The sequence below is a fragment of the Scylla paramamosain genome, unplaced genomic scaffold (genome assembly GCF_035594125.1).
Source record: "Scylla paramamosain isolate STU-SP2022 unplaced genomic scaffold, ASM3559412v1 Contig45, whole genome shotgun sequence".
Lineage (NCBI taxonomy): Eukaryota > Metazoa > Arthropoda > Malacostraca > Decapoda > Portunidae > Scylla > Scylla paramamosain.
The window spans coordinates 80,001-107,500 of NW_026973710.1; the positions used below are offsets into that span (position 1 = coordinate 80,001).

General features: G+C 34.5%; 1 long non-coding RNA gene, 1 other non-coding gene and 2 pseudogenes across 2 annotated transcripts in view; 2 read left to right on the forward strand and 2 right to left on the reverse strand.

The window, feature by feature from the left end:
* The window catches only part of LOC135098111 (uncharacterized), an 80,586-nt gene that overhangs the window by 21,058 nt on the left and 32,028 nt on the right, over positions 1–27,500 (reverse strand). The window lies entirely within an intron of this gene.
* Positions 991–1,074, reverse strand: Trnal-cag (transfer RNA leucine (anticodon CAG)). Its single transcript has one exon. It is a non-coding gene; the product is annotated as a tRNA-Leu (tRNA).
* LOC135098106 (cytochrome c oxidase subunit 1-like) lies at positions 2,602–7,315 on the forward strand (annotated as a pseudogene).
* LOC135098107 (cytochrome c oxidase subunit 3-like) lies at positions 10,095–10,898 on the forward strand (annotated as a pseudogene).

Consider the following 27,500-nt stretch of genomic DNA (forward strand, 5'->3'; position numbering starts at 1 on the left):
GTCCACTACTTTCAAAAGCTCCTGTTGAAGCTGTACGTGTTTTTTAGTGTTTTTTTTTCTTTTTATGGTTCTAGTGAAATATTAATAAGATTTCTACATTAAGAACATAAGAACATAAGAAATAAGGGAAGCTGCAAGAAGCGACCAGCCTTACACGTGGCAGTCCCTCTATGAAATATACTTACCTATTTCCACCTATCATCCCCATCCATAAACCTGTCTAATATTCACTTAAAGATCCTTAATGCCTTAGCACTAACAACATGATTACTGAGTTCGTTCCACTCATCCACCACTCTATTCGAGAACCAGTTTGTTCCTATTTCCTTCCTAAACCTAAATTTTTCAAGCTTGAACACATTATTTCTTGTTCTATCCTGGTTGCTGATCCTAAGAATTTTGTTTACAACCCCTTTGTTATAACCCTTATACCACTTAAAGACTCCTATCAGGTCTCCTCTTAACCTACGTCTCTCTAAAGAATGTAGATTTAACAGCTTCAACCTCGCCTGGTAAGGAATACTCCTCATCCCCTGTATTCTTTTAGTCATCCTCCTCTGTACTGATTCTAATAGACCTATATCTTTCCTGTAATGTGGGGACCAGAACTGTACAGCGTAGTCGAGATGAGGTCTGACCAGCGCCAAATATAACTTTAATATTACTTCCGGCCTTCTACTTTTAACACTCCTAAAAGTGAATCCTAGTACCCTATTTGCCCTGTTTCTGGCCTCTATGCATTGTTTTCCTAGACGGAGTTAAAAGCTAACTATAACTCCTAAATCTTTCTCGTACCCTGTACCTACTAGAGTTTCGTTGTTTAATGTGTACCTACTGTGAAACTGATGCTTATGGCACCCCGCTGGTTACGTCAGTCCAGTTGGATGCTTTTTCATTTATTACTACTCATTGTTTACAGTTTTCTCGCCACTTTTCTACCCATCTTAGCACGCGGCCTTGACACAAGGCATTTTAGATTTATAAAGGTATTGTCAGGAGTGGGATTTGAACCCACGCCCGGAAGACCGGACTGCGACCTGAACGCAGCGCCTTGGACCGCTCGGCCATCCTGACTGCGGGAGATAAATGTTGGAATGCCAAGAACATCTGGTGTTCCCAGGCGGTCACCCATCCAAGTACTAACCGGACCCAACGTTGCTTAACTTCGCTGATCGGACGAGAAGCGGTGTGGTCGTTTAAAAGGAAGAACAGTCTGGAGATCCTGGCTGCTCAGATTTGTAGGCTTTGAAAATAGTCGTGGTGAGAGAACACAGGTCTATTGAGTCACGTTATAAGTCCTGTGTCACTGGCTCGTATTGAAAACATTTCCACTTCTGATCTCAACAACTTCTAACACCCTCTGCTGGAAGTTACTGTAGATTTGAAGGGAGTTTTTAATGAAATAGTACGTTATAATGCTTATATATATATATATATATATATATATATATATATATATATATATATATATATATATATATATATATATATATATATATATATATATATATATTCTTTTAATGGCGTTTTTTTTATTTGTTAATATGTTAGTGTGGCTAGTGTTGCTGGTTTTGTTGGTGGTGGTGATGACGATGTGGATGATGATGATGATGATGATGATGATGATGATGATGTGCCTATCCCGTGAATTGCTGCTACGTACTATTATTATTATTATTATTATTATTATTATTATTATTATTATTATTATTATTATTATTATCATTATTATTATTATTATTATTACTATTATTATCATCATCATAATCACCCTAAACACTACCTTCCCTCCAGTGCACGAAGCCTAGAAATACAACACTCCTCATGGTAACAGAATCAATACTTCGACCTTGACTTGAAAACACTTGAACAAGGGAAGCATCGCCGCGAAGACATGGCGCTCACTCAAGGTCACCAGAGGGATCATGACAAAATACACGATGGAAAAATGCCTTCCACTTATAAAGAACATCCACGCACGCCCTCTCCATACAGGTGATTCTCCAGACGCTATTCATTCAGCCAGTCAGTCACTTCATTAATCTCTCCATTAGTGTTGCAGGCCGGTCAACACAGGGACGTATGGACGAATGACACACACACACACTCATATACACACAGCCTTACTTTAGATTTCTTTATTCATTTTGTTAAGTTGTCCAATCTATATGTAAATGTTCACTACTGCCTCCGTAATAAGCAGTTTATCGTTGTTATTATTGCTATTTTTACACACACACACACACACACACACACCCCACACACACACACACCACACACACACAGAGAGAGAGAGAGAGAGAGAGAGAGAGAGAGAGAGAGAGAGAGAGAGAGAGAGAGAGAGAGAGAGAGAGAGAGAGAGAGAGAGAGAGAGAGAGAGAGACAGAGTTTACTACATATTCATGACTTATGTGTCTCTTTGTGTTATCGAAAATCACCCGATAACTGTTGCATATTTGTGTGTATTCGTGTGTGTGTGTGTGTGTGTGTGTGTGTGTGTGTGTGTGTGTGTGTGTGTGTGTGTTCAATAGCTTCATTTGTGGAATCGGTTTTATCCACTCCTGATGTTTGCAAGCAAGACACAATAGAGGCGAGGTTCACATGCCACACGGCGCCCCTGAGCCCATTGAGCCAGCGAGGAACACCAGCAACAACACACTCCACCAGCTGGGTCTTGAGCTGACGCGCCACGACTCCTCAATTTGCAATGTTTTACTTGGGACCGCCAATGCAACTCACGGCATATTGTTTCAGGTGTGGTTCAGGTCAAGAAATAAGTAAATAAATAAAATAAATGATAAAAAAAAAGAGGAAAAAAATCATTGTCAGAACCCGACTAATCATCTCTGTGGTTTCTGAAAATAACCCTTGTGGGAACTTAGTGTTTAATAATATACGCATTCTTTTGATTAAATTCAGCTAGGAGGCTGAGAGCGCACACCTCCGTCATCGCCGTTCAATAACACGGAATGTGACAAACATTCTCCGCAGACTTGTGTCACGCGACAATCTGAGGAACATTCTGGAGGCGCACACGGGTCTAGATCCACCTGAAAATCTAACCATTATTCCTTGACGATTAATGATATTCCTTTCACTTAAATAGGTTTTAACAAAAAATCCGTTTCAGACAGCTAACATATAGACAAATATGGAAAGAGACAAGCAAACAGGCAAATACCAGCCTCGGAGTCCCCATTTGGGGAGGGGGCCACAAATGTCTCCAGGTCGGACTGCCTTTCTGACGACGACCCTAAGTGTCTTGACACCCCCCTCAAATTTTTCTTCATTAACTTCTGCAACATTCGCGGTCTAAGATCTAATTTTCAATCTGTAGAACAACCCATCTGCTCTTCTAAACCTCATTTTCTTTTCCTCACTCAAACTCAAGTGTCTGAGGCAACTGACAGTAGCCCCTTTTCTGTTCCCTCCTACTTTCTCTATCCTCATTTTCGATCCAAAGCCGGATGTTGCGTTTATGTGCGCAATGACTTAACCTGCTCTCGTGCCCACGCTCTTGAATCTTCCGAGTTTTCCACCATCCGGCTACAACTACAGAGTCACTCTCAAACTAAATTTATCTGTGCTATATACCTCTAACCTAACTTCTCTGACTATAAGAAATTCTTTGACTACTTAACTTTCAAAGTGGAGCACATTCTGACCCTCTTCCCTTTTGCAGAGATCTCCATTCTTGGAGACTTCAATATTCACCACCAGCTTTGGCTTTCCTCCCTCTTCACTGACTATCCTGGTGAACTAGCCTTCAACTTTGCTATCCTCCACGACCTAGAGCAACTGGTGCAACACCCTACTCGTATTCCTGACCATCTTGGAGATACCCCCAACATTCTTGACCTTTTCCTGACCTCTAATCCTTCTGCTTATGCTGTCACCCTCTCTTTTCCGTTGGGCTCCTCCAATCACAATCTCATATCTGTATCTTGTCCTATCGCTCCAATCCCTCCTCAGGATCCCCCTAAGCGTTTTGCCTCTGCTAGTTGGAGGACCTGAGGAGGTATTTTGCTGAGTTTCCTGGGAATGACTACTGCTTCTGTGTCAGAGACCCGTCTTTGTGTGCTGAGCGCATAACAGAGGCGATAGTGTCTGGCATGGAGGCGTACATTCCTCACTCTTTTTCTCGACCTAAACCTTCCAAACCTTGGTTTAACACAGTCTGTTCTTGTGTTATACATGATAGAGAGGTGGCCCACAAAAGGTATTTAGACCTTCCATCACCAGAATCTCATGCACTTTATATTTCTGCCCGGAACCATACCAAGTCTGTTCTCCAACTAGCCAAAAACTCATTCATTAACAGAATATGTCAAAACCTTTCAATATCTAACTCCCCTCGTGACATCTGGCATCTAGCCAAGAATATCTCCAATAACTTTGCTTCTTCTTCTTTCCCTTCTTTATTTCAACCAGATGGCACCACTGCTATGAAATCTATTTCTAAAGCTGAACTCTACGTTCAAACCTTTGCTAAAAACTCTACCTTGGACGATTCAAGGCTTGTTCCTCCCTCTCCTCCACCCTCTGACTACTTCATGCCACCTATTAAAATTCTTCGCAATGATGTTTTCCATGCCCTCGCTGGCCTAAACTCTCAGAAGGTTTATGGACCTAAGACCACAGAGATTACTTTTTATTAGAGTGAGAAGAAGACAAGTATTATATACGAATCTTTAATTATATCAGTTTTCTTAACTAATATATTTTTTAATAAATAAATTTAATTAAAATAAATAAATAAATAAATATATATATATATATATATATATATATATATATATATATATATATATATATATATATATATATATATATATATATATATATATATATATATTCCTAAACACTGAGAGAAATACACATTCTATTCATATAAACTTGAAATGTCACTTTAATATTTTGTCCTCTTATATTAATTAGTCTTTCCTATGTATCACTTTCTTTCATTTATTTTTCCTTTCATTTTCTTATGTGTACTACTTTGTTTCTTAAGTATTTTTTATTTGATTTTTTTTATATTTTTTTTTATGTTAAAAGGGTAGCTTTGATAGAGCTAATAATGCATTTCTTATACTTATATCATTTACAGCGAATTTACACCGCTCCTTTAAAGATGAAAACTTTATGTGCGCTATACACCAACAAATGATATTCTCAAAGATAAGCTAACTAAGCTAATGGGCTCATACTCCGTAAATGAAAGCTTCAACCTTTCTCTTTTTAATGACATTTCCAGTTTCCTACCTATTATTTTTCTGTACTTTACTAACAGGTATCTTTTTCATCTATTTCTTCTCCTTCTTGGTTTGGGGCTTGACTCGGGCTGGAACTAAATCTTTTACCATTTATTCCTCTCATTGCAGCTAAATTATGCCCGTATCTAACTGAAGCTGCAATTAAATATTTTCTAATTCAAGCTCTAGCACCTACTATCTTAATTCTCTCTCTCTCTCTCTCTCTCTCTCTCTCTCTCTCTCTCTCTCTCTCTCTCTCTCTCTCTCTCTCTCTCTCTCTCTATATATATATATATATATATATATATATATACTCGTATATATATATATACTCGAATGACTTTTCTTATTCTTTTAAAATTATGAGCAGCTCCTTTACATTTTTGGCTTCAGCTCGGTTACATTTTTGGCTTCCCCAAGTTATTGAAGGATTTTCTTGATCTCAAACTTTTATTCTCTTAAGAATCCAAAAAATAACTCCTTTGTTTTTTATTCCCTATTTAACCTACTCTTCAAACTTAGTAACCTTAATTACTTTAGCAGCACATAATTCTTCTTTAACTGGAGCCTTAGGTGGCTTAAATGTTACAAAACTACGTAAACTTATCGCCTTCTCTTCAGTTAACCATATATCTTAATACTTATTGTTATATCAATCAGTGACAGTGATATAATATGACTCATTTACTTTATCTTCTACTCCTTTATTTCAGGCTCTGTGATTATTTTACTCTTTATTACTCAGTCTTCATCAATTTCCGTTATAATAATTGAAAACAAAAGGAAGATTGTCCTAAAACTTTTTTTTTTACCAATAAATTTCTTATCTTTAGGTCTTCCTCCCTTTTCAGGATTTACACCTAAATGAATTATAATTCAACTATTCTCTTCTAAAATAATAATTTTCTCTCTTTTAATTGTTCTTTTTTAAGTCTTATCACTCTTTATTTCTATCTACGTCTCTTTGTTCCAATAATGTCATTATCATTTCCTTCATTTACCACTTCCCTTAAAATTAAACCATTGGTAACATTTTCTCCTATCTTAATCTTTGTTACTTTCATTAATATGTTTGGAATATGTTTTCCTATTCCATATTTAGCCTAGAATTTTAAGTTATATTAAACTAAAGGCCTTCAAAGCCAAAAAAAAAAAAAAAATCTCTTTTGAAATCGTAAATTCCAGTGTTTCCACACATCTTTAGATTTGCAATCTAATATTATTTATATTTTTCTATAGAACTTAATAAGAAAGTTTTTACCTTGTTTTTAGATTAGCAATGTAACGCCTGCACTTCTCAGCCATCTTATTATGCAACGATGATTCTTTTCTACAAATAATAAAGACATTGGTACACTATTTCATTTTTGGAGCATGGTCTGGTATAGTAGGAACCTCGTTAAGTATAATTATTCGAGCCAAATCAGGTCAGCCAGGCACATTTATCGGCAACGATCAAATTTACAATGTTGTAGTTACCGCCCATGCCTTTGTTATAACCTTCTTCATAGTTATACCAATTATAACTGGAGGATTTGGTAATTGTCTAGTCCCTCTTATATAAGGAGCCCCTGATATAGCGTTCCCTCGTATAAGTAACATAAGATTCTGACTTTTGCCTCCTTCTTTAACTCTTCTTCTAATAAGAGGTATAGTGGAAAGAGGAGCTGGTACAGGTTGAACTGTTTAGCCTCCTCTAGCAGCAGCTATTGCCCATGCAGGAGCATCAGCTGATCTTGGTATTTTTTCTCTTCACCTTGCTGGTGTGTCCTCAATTCTTGGAGCAGTTAGTTTTATAACAACTGTAATTAACATACAATCCTTTGGAATACGAATAGATCAAATACCTTTGTTTGTATTAACTGTTTTTATTACTACCATTCTCTTACTTTCATCCTTACCTGTATCAGCAGGAGCAATCACTATGATTTTAATTAACCGAAATCTTAATACATCTTTCTTTGACCCCGCTGGAGGTTGTGATCCTGTTTTATAGCAATATCTATTTTGATTTTTTGGTCACCCTGAAGTTTATATTCTCATTCTACCAGCCTTTGGAGTAATTTCCCATATTGTGAGACAAGAATTCGGGAAAAAAAGAATCATTCGGTGCATTAGGTATGATCTGTGCTATAATGGCTGCTGGAATTTTAAGATTTATCCTCTGAGCTCACCATACATTTACAGTAGGTATAGTCGTTGATACACGAGCTTACTTCACATCAGCCACAACAATTACTGCTGTTCCTACAGGTATTAAAATTTTCAGATGACTTAGAATCCTACTTGGAACACAAATTAACTATAGTCCCTCGATATTATGAGCTTTAGGTTTTATTTCTTTATTTACTGTTGGAGGTTTAACAAGTGTTGTCCTGGCAAATTCATCAAATGATATTATTGTTCATGATACTTATTACGTTGTAGCTCATTTTCATTATGTTTTATCTATAGGGGCTGTACTCGCTATTTGTGCAGGTATTGCACATTGATTCCACATTTTTACAGGCTTATCACTTAACCCTAAATTAATAAGAATCCACTTTACTGTCATATTCATCGGTGTAAATATCACTTTCTTCCCTCAACATTTCATAGCACTTAACGGAATACCTCCACGTTACTCTGATTACCCGCCGATATTTCATGGAAGAAACCTGTGGAACAAACAATACTTCATGTTGCCTACGCAACAACATCCTATGGAAGAAACAATATTTCATGTTGCCTACGCAACAATATCCTATGGAAGAAACAATATTTCATGTTGCCTACGCAACAATATCCTATGGAAGAAACAATATTTCATGTTGCCTACGCAACAATATCCTATGGAAGAAACAATATTTCATGTTGCCTACGCAACAACAACATCCTATGGAAGACACAATATTTCATGTTGCCTACGCAACAACATCCTATGGAAGAAACAATATTTCATGTTGCCTACGCAACATGAAATATTGTTTTTTCCAAAGGATCTATAGTATATCTTGTTGCTCTGTTAATTTTTATAATTATCATTTGAGAAGGTTTAATTTGTAATCGTCCTGTTCTATTCTCCCCTTTCCTGCCTCTTCAGTAGAATGAAACTACTCACACCCACCCGCTGATCACTCTTATATAGAAATTCCACTTACTACTAACTTCTAAAATGGCAGAAAGATGTATAGGATTTAAGCTCCTACTAAGATTTATTTCTCTTCTTTTAGAAAATACATTTCTTAATGGCAACATGAACTTTTCTAGGCCTTCAAGACGAAGCTTTCCCTTTAATGGAACAATTCATCTTTATCCATGATCACATTATAGTTGTTCTTATTATAATCATTACCTTTGTGGGATATATATTAGCATCACTTCTCAGAAACTCTCTTATTAATCGATTTATACTAGAACATCAAACTATTGAATTATTTTGATTTTCATTGCTCTCCCTTCTCTGCGACTTTTATACCTTCTTGATGAAGTTAATAATCCTTCCATTTCTCTTAAAACTGTCGGTCATCAATGATACTGAAGTTATGAATACTCTGACTTTCTTAATGTAGAATTTCATTCTTATACAACTCCTACTAACGAGCTAGACTTTTCTGGATTTCGTCTCTTACATGTAGATAATCGAACTGTTCTTCCAATAAATACACAAATATGTATTGTAATCACCGCAGCGGATGTCATTCACTCTTGAACTGTCCCAGACGCTATTCCTGGTTGACTTAATCAAACTAGATTTATAATATCTCGTCCAAGATTATTTTATAGTCAATGTTCAGAACTTTGTGGTGCTAATCATAGATTTATACCTATTGTGATTGAAAATGTAAACACGATTTTTTCTAAATTGAATTTCTTCATATTCTGACTCACCCGATGACTGAAAGTAAGTGTAGGTCTTTTAAACCAATTATAGTATTGCGCCTACTTCTGCTGACAAGAAATTACTTAAATTTTAATATCAATTTATCATGTTAAAGTTATCTCCTAAGATATTTCTTAATGCCTAAAATACCTCCTTTGCTTCGACTTTATCTTTATTTCTCTTTTTCTATTATCATTATTTTCATATCCTTAAATTATTTTTTTCTATACCTTTTGAAAAAAAAAAATATTCTAAGATCACTGAGCCTTATCTAATCCTACAATCTTCTTGAAAATTATAGCTAATTTATTCTCAATTTTTTAACTTTCTTCAAGAATCTTAAACTTTTCATTAAACTGAATTTCCACTTTTGTAGGGCTCCTATTTATTCCTTACCTTAATTGAGCTTCTCCTTCACGATGATCTCTATGCTGAAGTGAAATTATTTGTACTTTACACAAAGAATCTAAAGCACTTTTAACTTGATATTCTTCAAGTTCAACCATATTTTTCGTTGCTTTGTTTTCTTTAGTTCTTTATAATATTTTTAAGGTTTACTGCCTTACATTTTTACAAGATCTAGACACACAGCAATAACCTTAGCACTTTCATTGCCTTCATGAGTAACTTTAATACTTAGAGGTTGAGTTAACCACACTCAACATATATTCGCTCATTTAGTTCCTCAGGGAACTCCTTCTGTCCTTGTACCATTTATAGTTTTAATTAAAACTATCAGAAACATTACTCGACCCGGGACTTTAGCTGTACGATTAGCAGCTAATATAATTGCAGGCCATCTTCTTTTAACCTTATTAGCTAATACTGGACCATCTAAAACATCTTCATTTCTTTTATCTATTCTTATTTTTTTTTTTTTTTTCTCAAATTTTACTATTAACCTTAGAATGAGCTGTTGCAATTATTCAGTCCCAAGTTTTTGCTGTTTTACGAACTCTTTACACCAGAGAAATTAACTAATGACATCATCTCACGGTTTTTACCATGTAGAAGATATAAGACCACGGCCTTTAACTGGTTCTATCAGGGCAATAATATTAAATACAGGTTTAATGAAATTATTTCACCAGTATAACATAATTTTTTTTTTTTGTTATTAAGACTTGTTGCTATTCTCCTTACCATATATCAAAGATGACGTGATATCACTCGAGAGGGTACGTTCCATGGACTCCATACCTCTGTAGTAGTAAAAGGCTTACGATGGGGAATAATTCTATTTATTGCCTCAGAAGTATTATTATTTTTTTTTTTTCATTTTCCTGAGCTTTTTTTTTTTTTTTATAGTAGATTAGCCCCAACGATTGAAATTGGGATAAATTGACCTCCTTACGGTATTCAACCTTTCAACCCATTTCAAATTTCCTTATTAAACACTATTATTCTTTTGTCTTGAGGAACTACCGTAACTTGAGCTCATCATACTATTATAGAATCTAGTCATAGGCAAGCCATTCAAAGACTAGGCCTTACAATTGTTTTAGGATTTTATTTTACTCTTCTTCAAGCTTTCAAGTATTTTTGAGGCTCCTTTCTCTATTGTTGACTCCGCGTTTGGTTCTACTTTTTTTTTTTTTTTTTGTGTAGCTACAGGCTTTCATGGTCTTCATGGAATTATTGGAACCTCATTTCTACTTTTTTTATTTTTTTGTCAATATTTTAGTCACTTTTCATGTAATCATCATGTTGGATTCGAAGCAGCCGCATCATACTGACACTTTGTTGAGATAGCTTGATTATTCCCTTACGTCTTTATTTATTGATGAGGAGGCAATTTTTTTTTTTTTTTTTAATATATAAAGTATATCCAATCAGAAAGTCTAGAACACCTAGAAAAAATAATTCTTGCAATACTTTATTTTGTATTTTTTACTAACTTTAATTATCTGTTATATTGTTGTAACCTTAGTATCCCAAATAAAACAAAAATATTAACCGAAAAAAAAAATTCTCCTTATGAATGTGGATTTAATCCTAAAGGTTCAGCTTCGATTTTTGTTCTAATTGCTGTAATCTTTATATATATATATATATATATAGAGAGAGAGAGAGAGAGAGAGAGAGAGAGAGAGAGAGAGAGAGAGAGAGAGAGAGAGAGAGAGAGAGAGAGAGAGAGAGAGAGAGAGAGAGAGAGAGAGAGAGAGAGAGAGAGAGAGAGAGAGAGATTACATTACTTTTACCTTCAGCATCAATTTTTTTTTTTAACATTACTGAAGTATTTTCTTGATTGTTTGCTAGAGCTCTTTTCTTATTCTTCTCTTAGGCCTTTACTACGAGTGAGTACAGGGAACTTTAGAAGGATCTGATTAATACTTTAAGACCACAGTCAAATTGTATGACATATGAGTTACATTCATAAAGTGTTTTAGTAAACTTTATTTTATCTATTAGAAAGCGAAATTATCGCATTTAGTTTCGACCTAAACTTTGGCCTTTAAGCCTCTAATAATTATGATTGAAACCAAAACAGAGGTACGTTATTGTTAAAAACAAAACTGAAGCAATTCTTCCAATCAAGATGGAACATTATGACAAAAAGAAAAACTTCTAACTTTTTTTAAGCCGTTGAATTCCGTTGATGTTCCTATTTTTATAGTGTAAGTAACACGTTACATTTTATTATAAAGCTGAAATATTTTTCTAAAAATACCACATTATTTTATTTTATTTTATTTTTTTACCTTAAACTCAAAGTAAATATTACATCATAAGCGCCACAAGCTAACTATTTGAATATACTTACAAGACTTTTCGTCTACCTTTGCAGCTTCAAAGCAATATTCTTTTTGAATTATATAAATTTAAATAATTAAAACTGTAAAAATAATAATTACAATTACAGATACTTTTATAAACACTTTAATTGTTGAACTGTAAAGAATTAAAAATATATAAAAATATATGAAAATAAATAATATAAACCTTGGCCCCCATAAAACTCAAATCAAGCTTTATCGGCTACTTTTCCTAAACCTGACCCTGTCTTCAATCTATTTTCCCTTAATTTTAAAGTACTCAGTAAAGGTACAAGCCATATTGATCCTATTATTACAACTGAATTATAATTATTTTCTCTTTTTAATGTGTAATTTACTCTAGTTAGATTTAGTATATAACCTACTAAACCTCCTAAAATCCTTACTGCTAATACTGTTATTTTCATTATTGTCCTTAAACAAATTATCTAATATTCTGGAAACAATCTTCATCTTAATGGGGATCCTCCTAAGATAGCTCCAAATCCTAAAATTCTTACTGAGTTAGTTATTAAAAAAATCCTCATCCGAAAGATTAGTGATACATCTCAAATTATATTCTCCTGAAAGAGAATTAATAATTAAACGCAAAGTGTACATTACTGTCAATCCTGTTGCCATCACATATAAGAACAATGCAATAAAATTGACTCATCTTATAAAAGCAACTTCTAAAATTGTATCCTTTGAATAAAATCCTGTTATAAAAGGGAATCCGCATTGAGCTAAGTTGGCTACAGTTATGCATGATACTGTCAAAGGCATAAGTTTAACTAAATTTCCTGTAAGTCGAATATCCTGATAACCAGCCACTCTATGAATTACAACACCAGCACATATAAAAAGTAAAGCTTTAAACAAAGCAAGACTCAGCAAATGAAAAAAAAGCCAGATCCGTATAACCTAAAGATAAAATTCTTAATATAACTCCTACTTGACTTAATGTTGATAAAGCAATAATTTTTTGGAGATCATACTCAGAATTTGCTCCTAGTTCTGCTATAAATATTGTCAAACATGAAGTAATCAACAATACACTTTGAACGATAGATCCCTCTGAAGCAGCTCTAAATCGAATTATTAAATAAACCTCAGCAGTCACTAGTGTTGAAGAATGAACTAAAGCTGAGACAGGTGTTGGAGCCGCTACAGCAGCCGCCAGTCACGCACAAAAAGGAATTTGAGCCCTTTTATTTATTGCTGAAATAAATAAAGATAAATAAATAAAAAAAAAAAATAATAATAATGATGATGATAATAATAATAATAATAATAATAATAATAGTAATAATAATAATAATCTCTCGTCTATATAATACATTTAAAACAAAAAATTTCACCCTCCTAATCTTCTCATTAATCTAGTTCTCAATACAATTGCTACATCACCTACACTGTTTGATAGAATAGTTAATATTCCTGCGTTTGCAGACTTTTCATTCTGATAATAAATTACTGAGGCATGAGTCACTATTCCTTATCTATCTCAACCCAATAAAATTCTGATTGAATTAGGTCTTAATACTATAAACCTTATAGAAAGAATGAAAGCCAAAACAAGAAATATAAATCAATTAAAAGTCTTATCATCGGCTATACAACTCCCTTTATAAAAAAAGAACTCTGCCAGAAATTACAAACACAAGTCTCATAAATAATAAAGAGATCCAATCTAAAACCAAAGTAAATACAATCACCCTTCTTATTAACCTAAAAAGTTCTCATTCAGTTACATCTATAATACCTCTTTCAGTTTTTGCCAATGCTAAAGTCCCACAAATAGCTGAATAAAACCACTATTCTAATTTCATGTAGAAAAATTTTTCAAATCACTCTTTTAATTATTTAAAAAAAATTAAGTTATTAATAAAGCTCTATTTATAATTATTAAATTTAAAGGAAATCAATATAAAAACAATTTCAGATACTCTCTAACTTTTCCTGAACAACATGAATATAAAGTTATAAAAACCCCATGCTGTCTCAATCTATATATGTATAAAGTGTAACTTGCACAAAAAAAAAAAAAAAAAAAAGAGATAGTAGTCTAAGTCCTACAATGGAAATCTTTCTTCAGCTCAAAACTGTTAAAATTAATATAATCTCTGGTGCTACATTTAAGGAAGGTGGTCTGGCCATATTCCTTGCTTTTAGTAAAAATCGTCAAAGTCCTAGTCTAGGTATAAATGCTAATAAACCTTTATTGACTATCAGTCTTCGTCTTCCAGTACGTTCATAAGCTATATTAGCTAAGCAAAGTAAACCAGAGGAACATAAACCATGTCCAACTATCAATATTACACTTCCAGGTAATCCCCATCAACTAAAAATTACAATCCCACATAACACTAACCTTATGTGTACAACAGAAGAATAAGCAATTGAACACTTTATGTCTACTTGTCATATACGCATTAAACTAACAGAATCTCCTCCTTCAATTCCTAAACTGACTCAAAGTCAACAAAATTCTTTATTTACTTCTTGAAACATTACAAGTACTCGAATTAAACCATAACCTCCTAATTTTAGTAAAACTCCTGCTAAAATTAATGAACCTGCAACAGGTGCTTCAACGTGAGCCTTTGGCAACCATAAATGGAATATAAAGATAGGTCATTTAACCAAAAATGCCAGAAGAGTTCTTACATACCAAAATCTATATAAATAATATACTCCTTCTATAGGAACCCTTAAGCTAATAGTTAATCTCCCTGTCATTAGATAATAAATAAAGACACCAATAAAGGTAAAGAAAATGCTAAAGTATAAAAAAAAGTATATAGATTCCTGCCTGTACACGCTCAGGTTGATACCCTCAACCTAGAATAAAAATTAATGTTGGAATAAAGGAAGCCTCAAATCTAATATAAAATATTAAATAATCTACAGAAGAAAAAGTTAATATTAAAAAAGATAATAACATAATATTTCTAATAATAAATCTTTCACTAAAATTCCCTAAATTCTTGATTTTCTGACTAGAAATTACAATTAAAGAAACAATTTAAATCTTTTATAGAATTAAAATATATCTAATATAATCTAATCCCAATCTAAATCCTATATTAAAAAAGAAAAAAATATGATAACTTATACTAATTAAAAATCTAAAAAATAAATAAATAAATCCACCTGAACTGTCTTTCATTCATTATTAAAATTTATCAATATAATTAAAGGAATTATAAATTTTATCATTCCAATAACTGAAATCTCTTAAAAACACAATTTCCATGGCTTCGTACTACTAAAATCAATATAGTTAAACCTAAAGACCCCTCACACGCAGCCAACGTTAAAAAAAAAAAAGAAAGAAAAATAAATTTCTCTCCCCACTAAAGTCAACTGCGTTGTTATAAGCTAAGAAACTCCAAGCATTGTAAACTCAAGACTTAACAAAGCATTTAACATGTGGTTATTGCACGTAATGAACCCTCAAACCCCACAAAAAATGATAACTATAGGAACAAAAATCATTTTACCTCTAAAACTTACCATTACTTTTAATAGTTTAACTTAAAACCTTGGTCTTGTAAACCAATAATGAATTTGTTTTTCTTAAAACTTCAAAGAAAAAGAGAAGATTTCTTTATCTTTAATTCCCAAAACTAATATTTTATTTAAACTCTTCTTTGATATGACCTTTCTTTTTATTCCCTTCATTTTAGTTTTATCTGTATCATTTACACAGTTAATTCATCCTTTACCTATAGGTTTAACCTTGTTAATTCAAACCATCCAATTTCTCTTTCAGCCGGATTAACAACATACACTTACTGATTCTCATATATTCTCTTCATAATTTTCTTAGGAGGTATACTTGTATTATTCATTTATGTTACATCTTTAGCTTCTAATGAGTCATCCTCATTCTCATTCTCTTATTCCACCTTCCTTATTTCCATCCTTCTTCTCTTAATTTTTTTTTCCACTTACTGTTTTCTGAGATCCCTTGCTAAACGAAGCTGTAACCAACTCTCCTTTATCATCTCTCAATATAGAATCATGAAATGTTTTTTTTTTTTTTTATTATTAGATGAATCTGTAGTTCTAATTTGATAAATTTCACCATTTATCATCCTTTATCTACTCCTAACCTTAATTGTAGTGGTAAAAATTACTAATTAATTTAAAGGACTCTTACGACTCTCTCCTTAGCGACAACACCTCTCTGAAAATGTCACCTTTTATTTAAAATTGTCAACAACTCTCTAGTTGATATACCCTTACCTTCAAATATTTCGACTTTTTGAAACTATGGATCATTGCTAGGATTGTGTCTTGTCATCCAAACTGCTACCGGTTTATTCGTAGCTATACATAACACTGCTCACTTTGATCCAGCATTCTCTAGAGTAGCCCATGTCTGCTGAGACGTACACTGTGGCTGACTTCTCCGAACTGTACATGCCAATGGAGCATCATTTTTCTTTATCTGTCTCTATATTCATATTGGACCAGGTATTTATTATGGATCCTATATAATCTTCCATGCTTGAATAGTTGCAGTAGTGATTTTGTTTATAGTTATAGCAACAGCTTTTTTTAGGTTATGTTCTCCCTTGACGGCAGATGTCATTCTGGGGAGCTACTGTTATTAATCATATTTTTTTTTTTTTTCAGCTATTCCCTACATTGGTACAGATTTAGAACAATAAATCTGAGGAGGATTTTCAGTAGATAATGCCACACTAACTCGATTTTTCACCTTTCATTTCGTCCTTCCTTTCATTATTGCCGCTATAACTATTATTCATATTTTTTTTTTCTCCATCAATCAGGTGCTAATAACCCCCTAGGTGTATCAAGACAGTTAGAAAATACCTTTTCATCCTTATTTTACATTTAAAGACATTGTTGGATTCATTGTTATATTTACACTTTTACTTATTCTGTCCCTTCTTATTCCTTATTTGTTAGATCCTGATAACTTTATTAGAGCTAATCCTCTAGTTACTCCCGCCCATATTCAACCACAATGATATTTCTTGTTCGCATGTGCACTCCGATCTATTACAAATAAGCTTGGAGGGGTAATCGCTCTAGTTGCCTCAGTAGCAATCATTATAATTTTACCTTTCACTCATACATCAAATTTTCGCAGATTAACTTTTTACCCTCTAAATCAATTTATATTTTGAATTTTGGTTTCAGTATTGATTCTACTTACTTGAATTGGACCTCGACCCGTTCAAGAACCCTATGTTCTTACAGGCAAAATTTTAACTCTCATTTTTTTTTATTTTCTTTTATTATCAATCCCCTCCTACTCATAAGATGACATAATTTATTAAAATGATCGTTTATTTTATTTAAAATAGACTTTTGAAAGTAGCAGAAAAGGAAAAATATTCTTAACGATTGTGTTAACATATTATTTTAATTATATTTATAAATTAAATACAAAACAAAGATTTTACCCCAATAAAAAAAAAAAACAATAAATAACTGATAGAAACTGGAAGAATTTTTTTTCAAACCAAATACATCAATTTATCGTATCGAAGCCGAGGTAAACTTCCTCGAACTCACACAAAAATGAATTCCAAAAATATAGACTTCAAATAACGTATTATCCTGTAAGGTCTTCATCCTAAAAAAAACACAATAACGAAAATAACTCTTATAAAAAAAATTTTAATATTCTGCTATAAAAATTAAAGCAAATCCCCCTCCCCTATATTCCGTGTTGAACTTCGAAACTGACCCTGATTCTCCTTCTGTAAAATCAAAAGGTGTCCGGTTAGTTTCCGCTAAACAAGAAGCAAACCAAATTAACCTCAAAGGTAACGATAAAGATATAAAGCAAATATAACACTGATATTCAACAAATAACTCTTCACACCAACAAAGATAAACATAGCCTAAAGACAGGACATAAATAATAAACAATAATATTTGATATGACAGGCATAGTTTGTTATTTCGTAAAAAGCTTCGCAGCATCAGAAAATGGTTGCAGTAAACCTGTATAACCAACTTTATTTGAATCTTTGCGAATTTGGATATAGCCCAAAATTTTACGCTCTAACAAAGTTACAAAAGCCACTCCTGCCAAAACACAAATGATTAAAATAAGTAAATTACAATCTCCACTAATAACACAAAACAATTACATTCAGTTGTTTTACTATTTATAACATGTATTCTATTTAACTAGATCCTAAATCCAGCACATATTATCTGGCAAAATAGTATTTCAATTATACAAAAAAATTTAATTACTTAATCCTTTCGTACTACTTTTTTTTTTTTTTTTTTTTAATTCCAGAAGATAGAAACCGACCTGACTCTCGCCGGTCTGAACTCAAATCATGTAAAAAAAATAAAGGTCGCACAAACCTTCTTTTATTGCTGCTGCACTATAAACACATTTTGATTCAACATCAAGGTCGCAAACTTATTTTTTGATAAGGACTCTCAAAAAAAAAAATAATAATAAATAAATAAATAAATAAAATAAAATAAATAAATAAATAAATAAATAAAAATAAATAAATAAATAAAATGACGCTGTTATACCTAAAGTAACTTGATCTTCTAATCCTTAATATAAGGATCACTTACAAACTCTAATCACATATAATTGTCCAATTACAATAGCAGTTATTTTCATTTATACCCTTAGCGCCCCAACCAAATAAACCTTTTAAGTCTATTTTTATTATTTTTAATTCATCAAACTTATTAAGTTTATAAAGCTTTATGGGGTCTTATCGCCCCTCTAGAAAGTCTTAGCCTTTTCACTTACAAGTTAAATTCAATTTTGATAAAAGAGACAGACTTTTCTTTGTCCAACCATTCCTACAAGTTTCCAATGAACAAAGTGATGATAATGGTACCTGTGCACGGTCAACACACCGCGGCTATTGAACATTTCCTGTCAGTGAGCAGGCTGCACCATAAACAACCTCAGAAAGACATGTTTTTGATAAGCAGGCAACAAATAACCTTTGCGAGTTCCTTTTTTATTCCATTATTTTATTATAATTCATTCTCTTTATTTCATTTTTCTCAAATCATTCTACATATTCATTCTACTAATACACTCATTATTTTTTTTAAATTTTACGTTAAATTCAATATTCTAGTACTTTATCAAAGACATAAATAAATTATTTTCTTTCTCCTAAATCTAAATTAGAACACTAATTTCATAACTACTTTTAAGCCTAAAAAAAAAACATTATTTTATTTTTTTGTCCTATTGATTAATTTTCTAAGTGCTGAGAAGCTCGTCCCTCTTAGCCTTCAATATATAATAAACCTTTTCAACGTAACAGAAACGCTATACTAACTTTAGCTGTGCTTTGATTCTCATATCCAGGCTCACTTTGCAGTAAGCCTGCTGTGTTACGACTTGTCTCATCTTAATAATGAAAGCGACGGGCGATATGTACATGCTTTACACCTTACATCTAGCAAGCATGTTAAACTTACTTTACAATCAAATCCTCCTTCTAATTAACCTTTAAATTAATTTTCCATATTAAATAAAATTTATCGTAACTCATTTTAACTTAAGCATTAGCTGCACCTTGATCTAATATATTCAACATTATTGATGATTTATTCAGTAATAATTCTATAAAAATGACCTAATTGTATCATTAGTCTGATGATAATTTGAATTTAAATAATTTTATTTATTTGTTTATTTCTAAATTAGTTCGTGTATCAGTGTATTTATGTAGACGAGGATTAAGCTCTGTACAAGGTGCGCAAGCCTTTGTGATGTGGCAGTGGGGAGGTGAGGTGAGGTGGCAGCAGGGTGATGAGGTGGCGACGAACGGTCAGCCAGGGTTAGTTGCTGTCCGCCCCTACCTCAAGTGTGTTGTGATGGATCACTGGATGTAACATTTATTCAAGACTTGGGATTATTGTATTATGCTGGTATGTATGGCTATGTTTGGTTATAATAGTACTGTGTGGGGGTTTATCAGCTGGTGTTCACGTCAAACATTTGTGATGTTCATCGACAAAATGTTTGTACTCGTATTAGTGATGATCTTTTATGATGACAGTGTTAATGTGATTGTGCGGTCGGCTATTAAGATTGATAGTTACTCAGGGAATATTTCATGTATTACAGTTTATGAATCCAATTACTGGTTCGGAAAGTTCATGGAGGCAATCCATATGCGGCTGGAGCTACCGTTGTGAGTTATAATTCTAATGATTATTATAAGTGAAAATCAATGTGGTTGATTGGTTATATGATTGATTTTAATTGTACTTAGCATATGGTGAATCCATATCCATTCTCAATTTTCATATTGATCTACTTATTAATGATGCTTGGGTACTTAAGATGAAAAAAAAAAACTTTGAGATGTGTTTATTGTAATGATTTTGACAGGTCCAAAATAAAGAAGTTATGGCAGTGTTCAAGTTGTGTTAATGGATGCCTCTATACACTAATAATGCTGGTATACATACTAATGTACAAACTTAAGTAATATTATTCGTGGTGTATCCATTCAAAAACAGGTTCCTCTGACAACACTACATCACCGACAAATTCTTCACATTTTAAGAACATAACTATTAATACTTTGCTTACAAAATTAATTTTTGGTATAATAGTGTGCCTAATCCTTGTTTAAACACAATTCCTTATTGCTTCGACTTTAATTTTATGACATAATTTTCATGTAAAAAATAATCTGATTTCACTTCTTTATTTTTCAGGCCCACCTTAAAATTATATATATATATATATATATATATATATATATATATATATATATATATATATATATATATATATATATATATATATATATATATATATATATATATATATATATATATATATTAGAAACATGCATATATAAATAAATGATTACATAATTTATATTATATATAAATACATATATAAATGAACCTTCTCAACAAAAAAAAAATCACTTTTATATATAATTAAAAAAATATATATAAAATCTTCATCTTATATAATAAATCTATGAAAAGTTCATCTATATAATTTTAAATGTTTATATATAACATCAACTATTACTTAAAGACTATAATACAATAAAAAAATATAAAATAATTGTATATATTGAAAAATAAATAAATAAATTCATGATTGATTAAAAAAAAATATAACAAAATAATAATATTATTAACATAATGCCAAGCTACAAATCTATAATAATAAAAAAAAAATTATCTCAAACTTAGCAATATCCCATTTCTTTCCAAAGACGTCCCTCTTATTGTTCTCCGAAACTGTGCCTCCGTGCTTGCACCTTGCCTAGTCAAACTCTTTCAGCTCTGTCTGTCAACATCTACCTTTCCTTCTTGCTGGAAGTTTGCCTACATTCAACCTGTTCCTAAAAAAAGGGTGACCGTTCTAATCCCTCAAACTACCGTCCTATTGCTTTAATTTTCTGCGTATCTAAAGTTTTTTGCATCTATCCTCAACAGGAAGATTCTTAAACATCTATCACTTCACAACCTTCTACCTGATCGCCAGTATGGGTTCCGTCAATGAAAAAATAAATAAATAAATAATAATGCATAATAAAAATTAATGATGAAAAAGCAATCTCTCTCTCTCTCTCTCTCTCTCTCTCTCTCTCTCTCTCTCTCTCTCTCTCTCTCTCTCTCTCTCTCTCTCTCTCTCCTTTGCTCGAGCCGCTCAGCTCACTCAGCACTAAATAAGATCAAACAAAATATTACAAAAAATATAAACTTGACAAAAAGTGAAGTAAGGGTCCCCACTGTGAGTGCCGCAGAGAGAGAGAGAGAGAGAGAGAGAGAGAGAGAGAGAGAGAGAGAGAGAGAGAGAGAGAGAGAGAGAGAGAATGAGGAAGAAAAGGAAACACGTGGGGAAAAACGGAGACAGGTGGAGAAAGGAGGTGCAGATGAGAAAGGAGGAGGAGGAGAAGGAGGAGAACAACAACAACAACAACAACAACAAAAGCACCACCAGCACCACTGGCAGATATTTCCATAACTAGGGAGATAGTGGAACAGGAGATAGATAGGCTAAAAAAGTTCAAGTCACCAGGACCTGATGAAATATATCCCAGAGTACTTAAGGAATGTAAAGTGGTTATTAGTGAGCCGTTAGTTTCTGTCTTTAGGAAATCACTGGAGTCGGGTGAGGTACCAGTAATGTGGAGGCAGGCTAATGTAGTACCCATCTTTAAGAAAGGAGATAAAACTTTAGCGTCTAATTATAGACCTGTCAGCTTAACTTCAGTTGTAGGTAAAATGTTAGAGTCAATAATAGCGAGGAACATTAGGGAACATTTAGACAAACATAACTTGATAAATCAGTCACAGCATGGCTTCACGAAGTCTTGCCTGACAAACTTGTTAAGTTTTTACAGTAGGGTGTACGAGGCAGTAGATAATGGTGATAGTTATGATATCTTATATCTGGACTTTAGTAAAGCATTTGACAAGGTACCCCATCAAAGGCTCCTGAGAAAGGTTAGGGCACACGGGATAGATGGGAAGGTGTTAGGCTGGATAGGGTCATGGCTTGGTAACAGGCGACAGAGAGTGCTAATAAACGGCTCGAAATCCGAGTGGGGTCATGTAATTAGTGGGGTGCCACAGGGATCAGTATTAGGGCCATTGTTATTTCTAATGTATATCAATGACTTGGATAGTGGAATTAGTAGTGATGTTAGTAAATTTGCGGATGACACAAAGATAGGTAGATTAATTAGGTCAGAATCGGATGCCATCGCCTTGCAGGCAGACTTAGATAGAATGAATGAATGGACGGATAGATGGCAAATGCAATTTAATATCAATAAATGCAAAGTGCTTAGCGTAGGTAGAGGAAACCCACACAATAGGTACACATTAGACAACCAAACTCTGGTAGGTACAGGGTACGAGAAAGATTTAGGAGTTATAGTTAGCTCTGAACTCCGTCTAGGGAAACAATGCATAGAAGCCAGGAACAAGGCAAATAGGGTACTAGGATTCATTTTTAGGAGTGTTAAAAGTAGAAGGCCGGAAGTACTATTAAAGTTATACTTGGCGCTGGTCAGACCTCATCTAGACTACGCTGTGCAGTTCTGGTCCCCACATTACAGGAAAGATATAGGTCTATTAGAATCAGTACAGAGGAGAATGACTAAAAGGATACAGGGGATGAGGAGTATTCCTTACGAGGCGAGGTTGAAGCTGTTAAACTTACATTTTTTAGAGAGACGTAGGTTAAGAAGGGACCTGATAGAAGTCTTTAAGTGGTATAAGGGTTATAACAAGGAAGATGTAAGCAAAATTCTTAGGATCAGCAACCAGGGTAGAACAAGAAATAACAGATTCAAGCTTGAAAAATTTAGGTTTAGGAAGGAGATAGGAAAAAATTGGTTCTCAAATAGAGTGGTAGATGAGTGGAACGGACTCAGTAATCATGTAGTTAGTGCTAGGACACTAGAGAGCTTTAAGAGAAGATTAGACAAGTTTATGGATGGGGATAACAGATGGAAATAGGTAGGTGTGTTTCATACAGGGACTGCCACGTGTAAGCCTGCTCGCTTCTTGCAGCTTCCCTTATTTCTTATGTTCTTATGTTTACTGCCACCATCATCACCACCACCACCACCACCACCACCACCACCACCAGCCTCACCACCACCACCAAGAGAAACAGCAAAAAGTCAAGTAAAGAAAGGGAGAAAGAACATGAGGTGCGAGGACTAGGTAATATATTGTCGCCGAGGGGCCTGGTACTAGCAGTGGCGGTGGTAGTGGTTGTGGTGGTGGTGGTGGTCGATGGCGCCGCTGCCTGCCTGGAGGAGCGGAGCGCAGGACAGAGCCATGTAACGTCCTGTCCACTTGGTTAAAAATAGCCATCACGTGCGGGGAAAAAAAGGTAAGGAGCCGTAAGGAAACGAGGGGAAACTTGAGTATGGTGTGGAGAACGTGGGTGTGACAAGGACGTGGTGCTGTTGCAGTCCAAAAGTCGAGTATATAATCTGCATCACTTGTTTCCCGTGTGGTTAGCGTTTTCTCTTTCTTTTTTTTCTGAACGAGCGGTAAGGAATCGTGGGGAGACTTGGGTGTGGTGAGGAGTGTACGTGAGGCGTGCGCTGGTGTGACAAGGGCGTGGTGCAGTAGTAAGCAGAAAACAACTACTTTCTCACACTTACTATGTGATACTTTTTTTCTACTTCTTTTTGAGAATGAGCGGCAAAGGATCAAGGGCAGACTTAAGTAGGAGGAGGAGGAGGAGGGCAGGTGTGGTGTACGTGGGTGCAGTAGTGGTCAGAAGTCATGACCAACCTTCCCTAGTACTGGCTATTGCTGTGTTCTCTATTTCTTTCTTCTTCCTTACTTTTTTTTTTTTACCCTCATTCCGTCTTCATGTACTTTTTTTTTTTTTTTATCTTCGTGAACCTCTCGTCTCTCTTTCAGTTGTCCAGTTTCAGCAGGAGACTCAGCAGATTAGAAGATACAAGACTGAGAATAAATACTAAACAGTGGCACTGATTGTGTTGTGCTACTCGACTCGTGGACGTGACTACATGAGTGGGTGTCTGGACTAAGTCTGTAAAGATTTTGAACTTTTGCCAACCTCCTTCGTTCGTGATATAAGATAAATTGTTATGTACTAGTTTATAATTAAAGCCGTGGCCAATAATCTGTCTGTCTGTCTAACAATCTATTTTATCTGTTTGTCTATGTCTGTCTAGCCGTCTAACTATGTCTGTCTGTCTATCTATCTGTCTGTCTGTTTAGCCATCTATCCATCAGTCAATTTATCTATCTACCTGTCTAACCGTCCATCTATCTGTCTGTCTACTTATACGTTTGTTTAGCCATCTACCTATCAGTTAATCTATCTATCTGTCCATCTATGTATGTATGTATGTATGTACCTATCAATTCATTTATACGAGTAAGGAATCAGTATAAACACCCGAGGAAGTATGGATGAGTTGGTGATGAGAGGCGAATGCTTGGTGACAGATGTGCGAGGTGAGGGTGCAAGCTGATGGTGGGTGTAAGTGGTGGTCTGACAGGGCTGCTAAACACTGCCTAGGAAATATAAGCTAAAAATAGACAGTAATTAATGAGCTGTCAGAAAGAAATGCAATGGGAAGGGAGAAGGGTGGGAAGGATACATGGCTCAGGAAGGGGACGGCTAAATTATACCTTAAGGAGAGAAGGAAACACGCGCCCAGAAAAAAAAAAAAAGGATAATTATGAAGACAATGTGAGTGAATATTGAAGGATTCGGAAGTTGATCATCTATTCTAAGTTTTATTTCTTCTTCTTTTTTTTTTCGTTCTTTGTTACTGTTTCTATGACAATTTCTATATGCATGAGCGATTGACGGCAAAAAAAAAGAAAAAAAAAGGACAGTCACGAAGACATAAAAACAGAAGACTAAGTAAGGAATACAAAATTATCTATTATCACTATTTTTATTGTTTTTATTTACCTATTATTTCTAACTACAAAAAAAATTCTCTCCGTTAACTTTAGTCAGACTCAAATATTCTCTACTCCGACCATTTCTCGTTGAATTAAGTTTACTTAATCCCCAACTTCGATCACAAGACCGTGGAAACGTGAGACAGACAGGCAGACCGACAGATATTACACACAGACGTAGCGCTCTTTGTAATATACTTGAGTGCCCTAAAGGGACCTCGCAGCCACTCACTTAAGGCTTTCTCTAACTTATGAGCTAACAAAGAGAGAGTTGGCGCCGAGACTGCACGTGGGAGGGGCTTAGGGAAGGGATGGGAAGGGAAGGAGAGGAGAGGAGAGGAGAGGAGAGGAGTGAAGAGGAGAGAGAGAGAGAGAGAGAGAGAGAGAGAGAGAGAGAGAGAGAGAGAGAGAGAGAGAGAGAGAGAGAGAGAGAGAGAGAGAGAAATGGCAAAGATAGGAAAAGAGACAGGAAGGAGAAAGGGTGAGAGGAAAATAGAAATGAAGAAGACTAAGAAGAAGGAAGGACATGGAAGGAAGAAAGGGAAGGAAAACATGACATGGGCAGGAAGAAGGAAAAAGGAAAAGAGGCATGGAAGAATATAGAAAGGAAGGGACGTGGATGAAGGAAAGGAAAAAAAAAAGAAACGGAAGACGAATGATGAAAGGAGTAAGTGATACGTAAAAGAGAAAGGAAAAGGACACATGAAAAGCAAAACGAGAGAAAAGAGGAGAGGGAAACAATGAACAGGGAAGAAAAAGATAATTTCGAGGAGCGTGCGTAAGTAAGAAAGATGGACGAATGAGGGGAAGGAAAGAGACAGACGAGGAAACTGGAGGCGGTGAAAGGAGCAGGAGAGGGAGACGAGAAGGCAGCAAATGTATAGGTGTGAAAGAGAGAAGCACGTAACGAAGAGGGAGAGGAAACAGACACACACCAAAAACAAAGGAAAGAAAGAAAGTAAGAAAATGAAAGGCAGATAGAAAAATAAAGAAAATAAGGAAGAAAGCAGAAACAAAAAAGTTAAAAAAAAAGAAAAAGACTGAAATAACAAATGAACGAAAAGAAAGGAAAGGAAGAAAAGTGAAGATGGAGACAGAGAAAACGCAAGGACTAACAGAAAAGAATGAGTTTTAGATGAAGAATGGAAAGGAAACAGGAAGACAAATGAATCGAGGGCAGAATATAAAAAAAAAGTGCAAAAGAGAGAAGAGAGGAAGTGAAGAGAAAGGGAGGAGGGAAGAGGGAGTGGGAGAGGTGAGCGAGAGTGAGGAGAGGGAGAGGGGAGAGAGCATTGAGATAGGAAGGTTGGAGTGGCCCTGAGCCGCGCGGGCAGTACTGGCAGGAGGAAGCCACCGCTCTCCCCCGTCCGCCATATTGATGTGGGAGCTGTTACTTACCAAGCATTTTTCTTGTACCCCTTTTTACACTGTTTACACTCATTTATAATATGCTGCCGTGTCAAATGAAACTACTGTGTTACTGCTACCCATATATTGTATGCCAACATGTCCTTATAACTAGATATTATAGATTATAATCACATTCCACTAAATAATACTAATTTGTTCATCGTGGTTCTACTTTTGACCCCTTTACGGGAAATCAGTCTTGCAGTAAACTGTCTGGCTGCATATCTGTACCTGACCTGCAGATAGGTCTCGGCTACAGCCTTGATTAGTAACAGGAGATGATTAGTGACAGGCTCACTGTCTAACATGTGTTGTGCCAGGCTGGAGAAGACAATCCTCTCCTGGAACTCAGACAGTACAAGTGTTACAATGTTGTGCCAAGCATGTGTTGACAGCTTTGCATATGGTTGGTCACTACACAGTAACACTTTCTCTCTGAATTTCCTTTCACACACAAGGCAAATGGCAACAACATCTCTGGATGGAAAAGAGAGGTGGCCTTTATTTTTAACTGAGATTAATCCGTGAGTCGCATCCAGATGATGGCTAAATAGAGCATTACAACACGACTCACAATTTAAAAATCTCTTAAGCTTTAAACTGACAAACCCGGCTATATAGCTAACGATTTTGTCAGAGTAAGGAGAAAGAACACAGGCAGAAGCTAAGCTTTTGCTGCCCACCTCAGATTCCTTGTTTTCATCAGTTACAACAGCCTCTAGAACTCTGCTTTTATGCCAGCACATGACTCTAAAACTGTCAAACTATTTTCACTTACTAGGT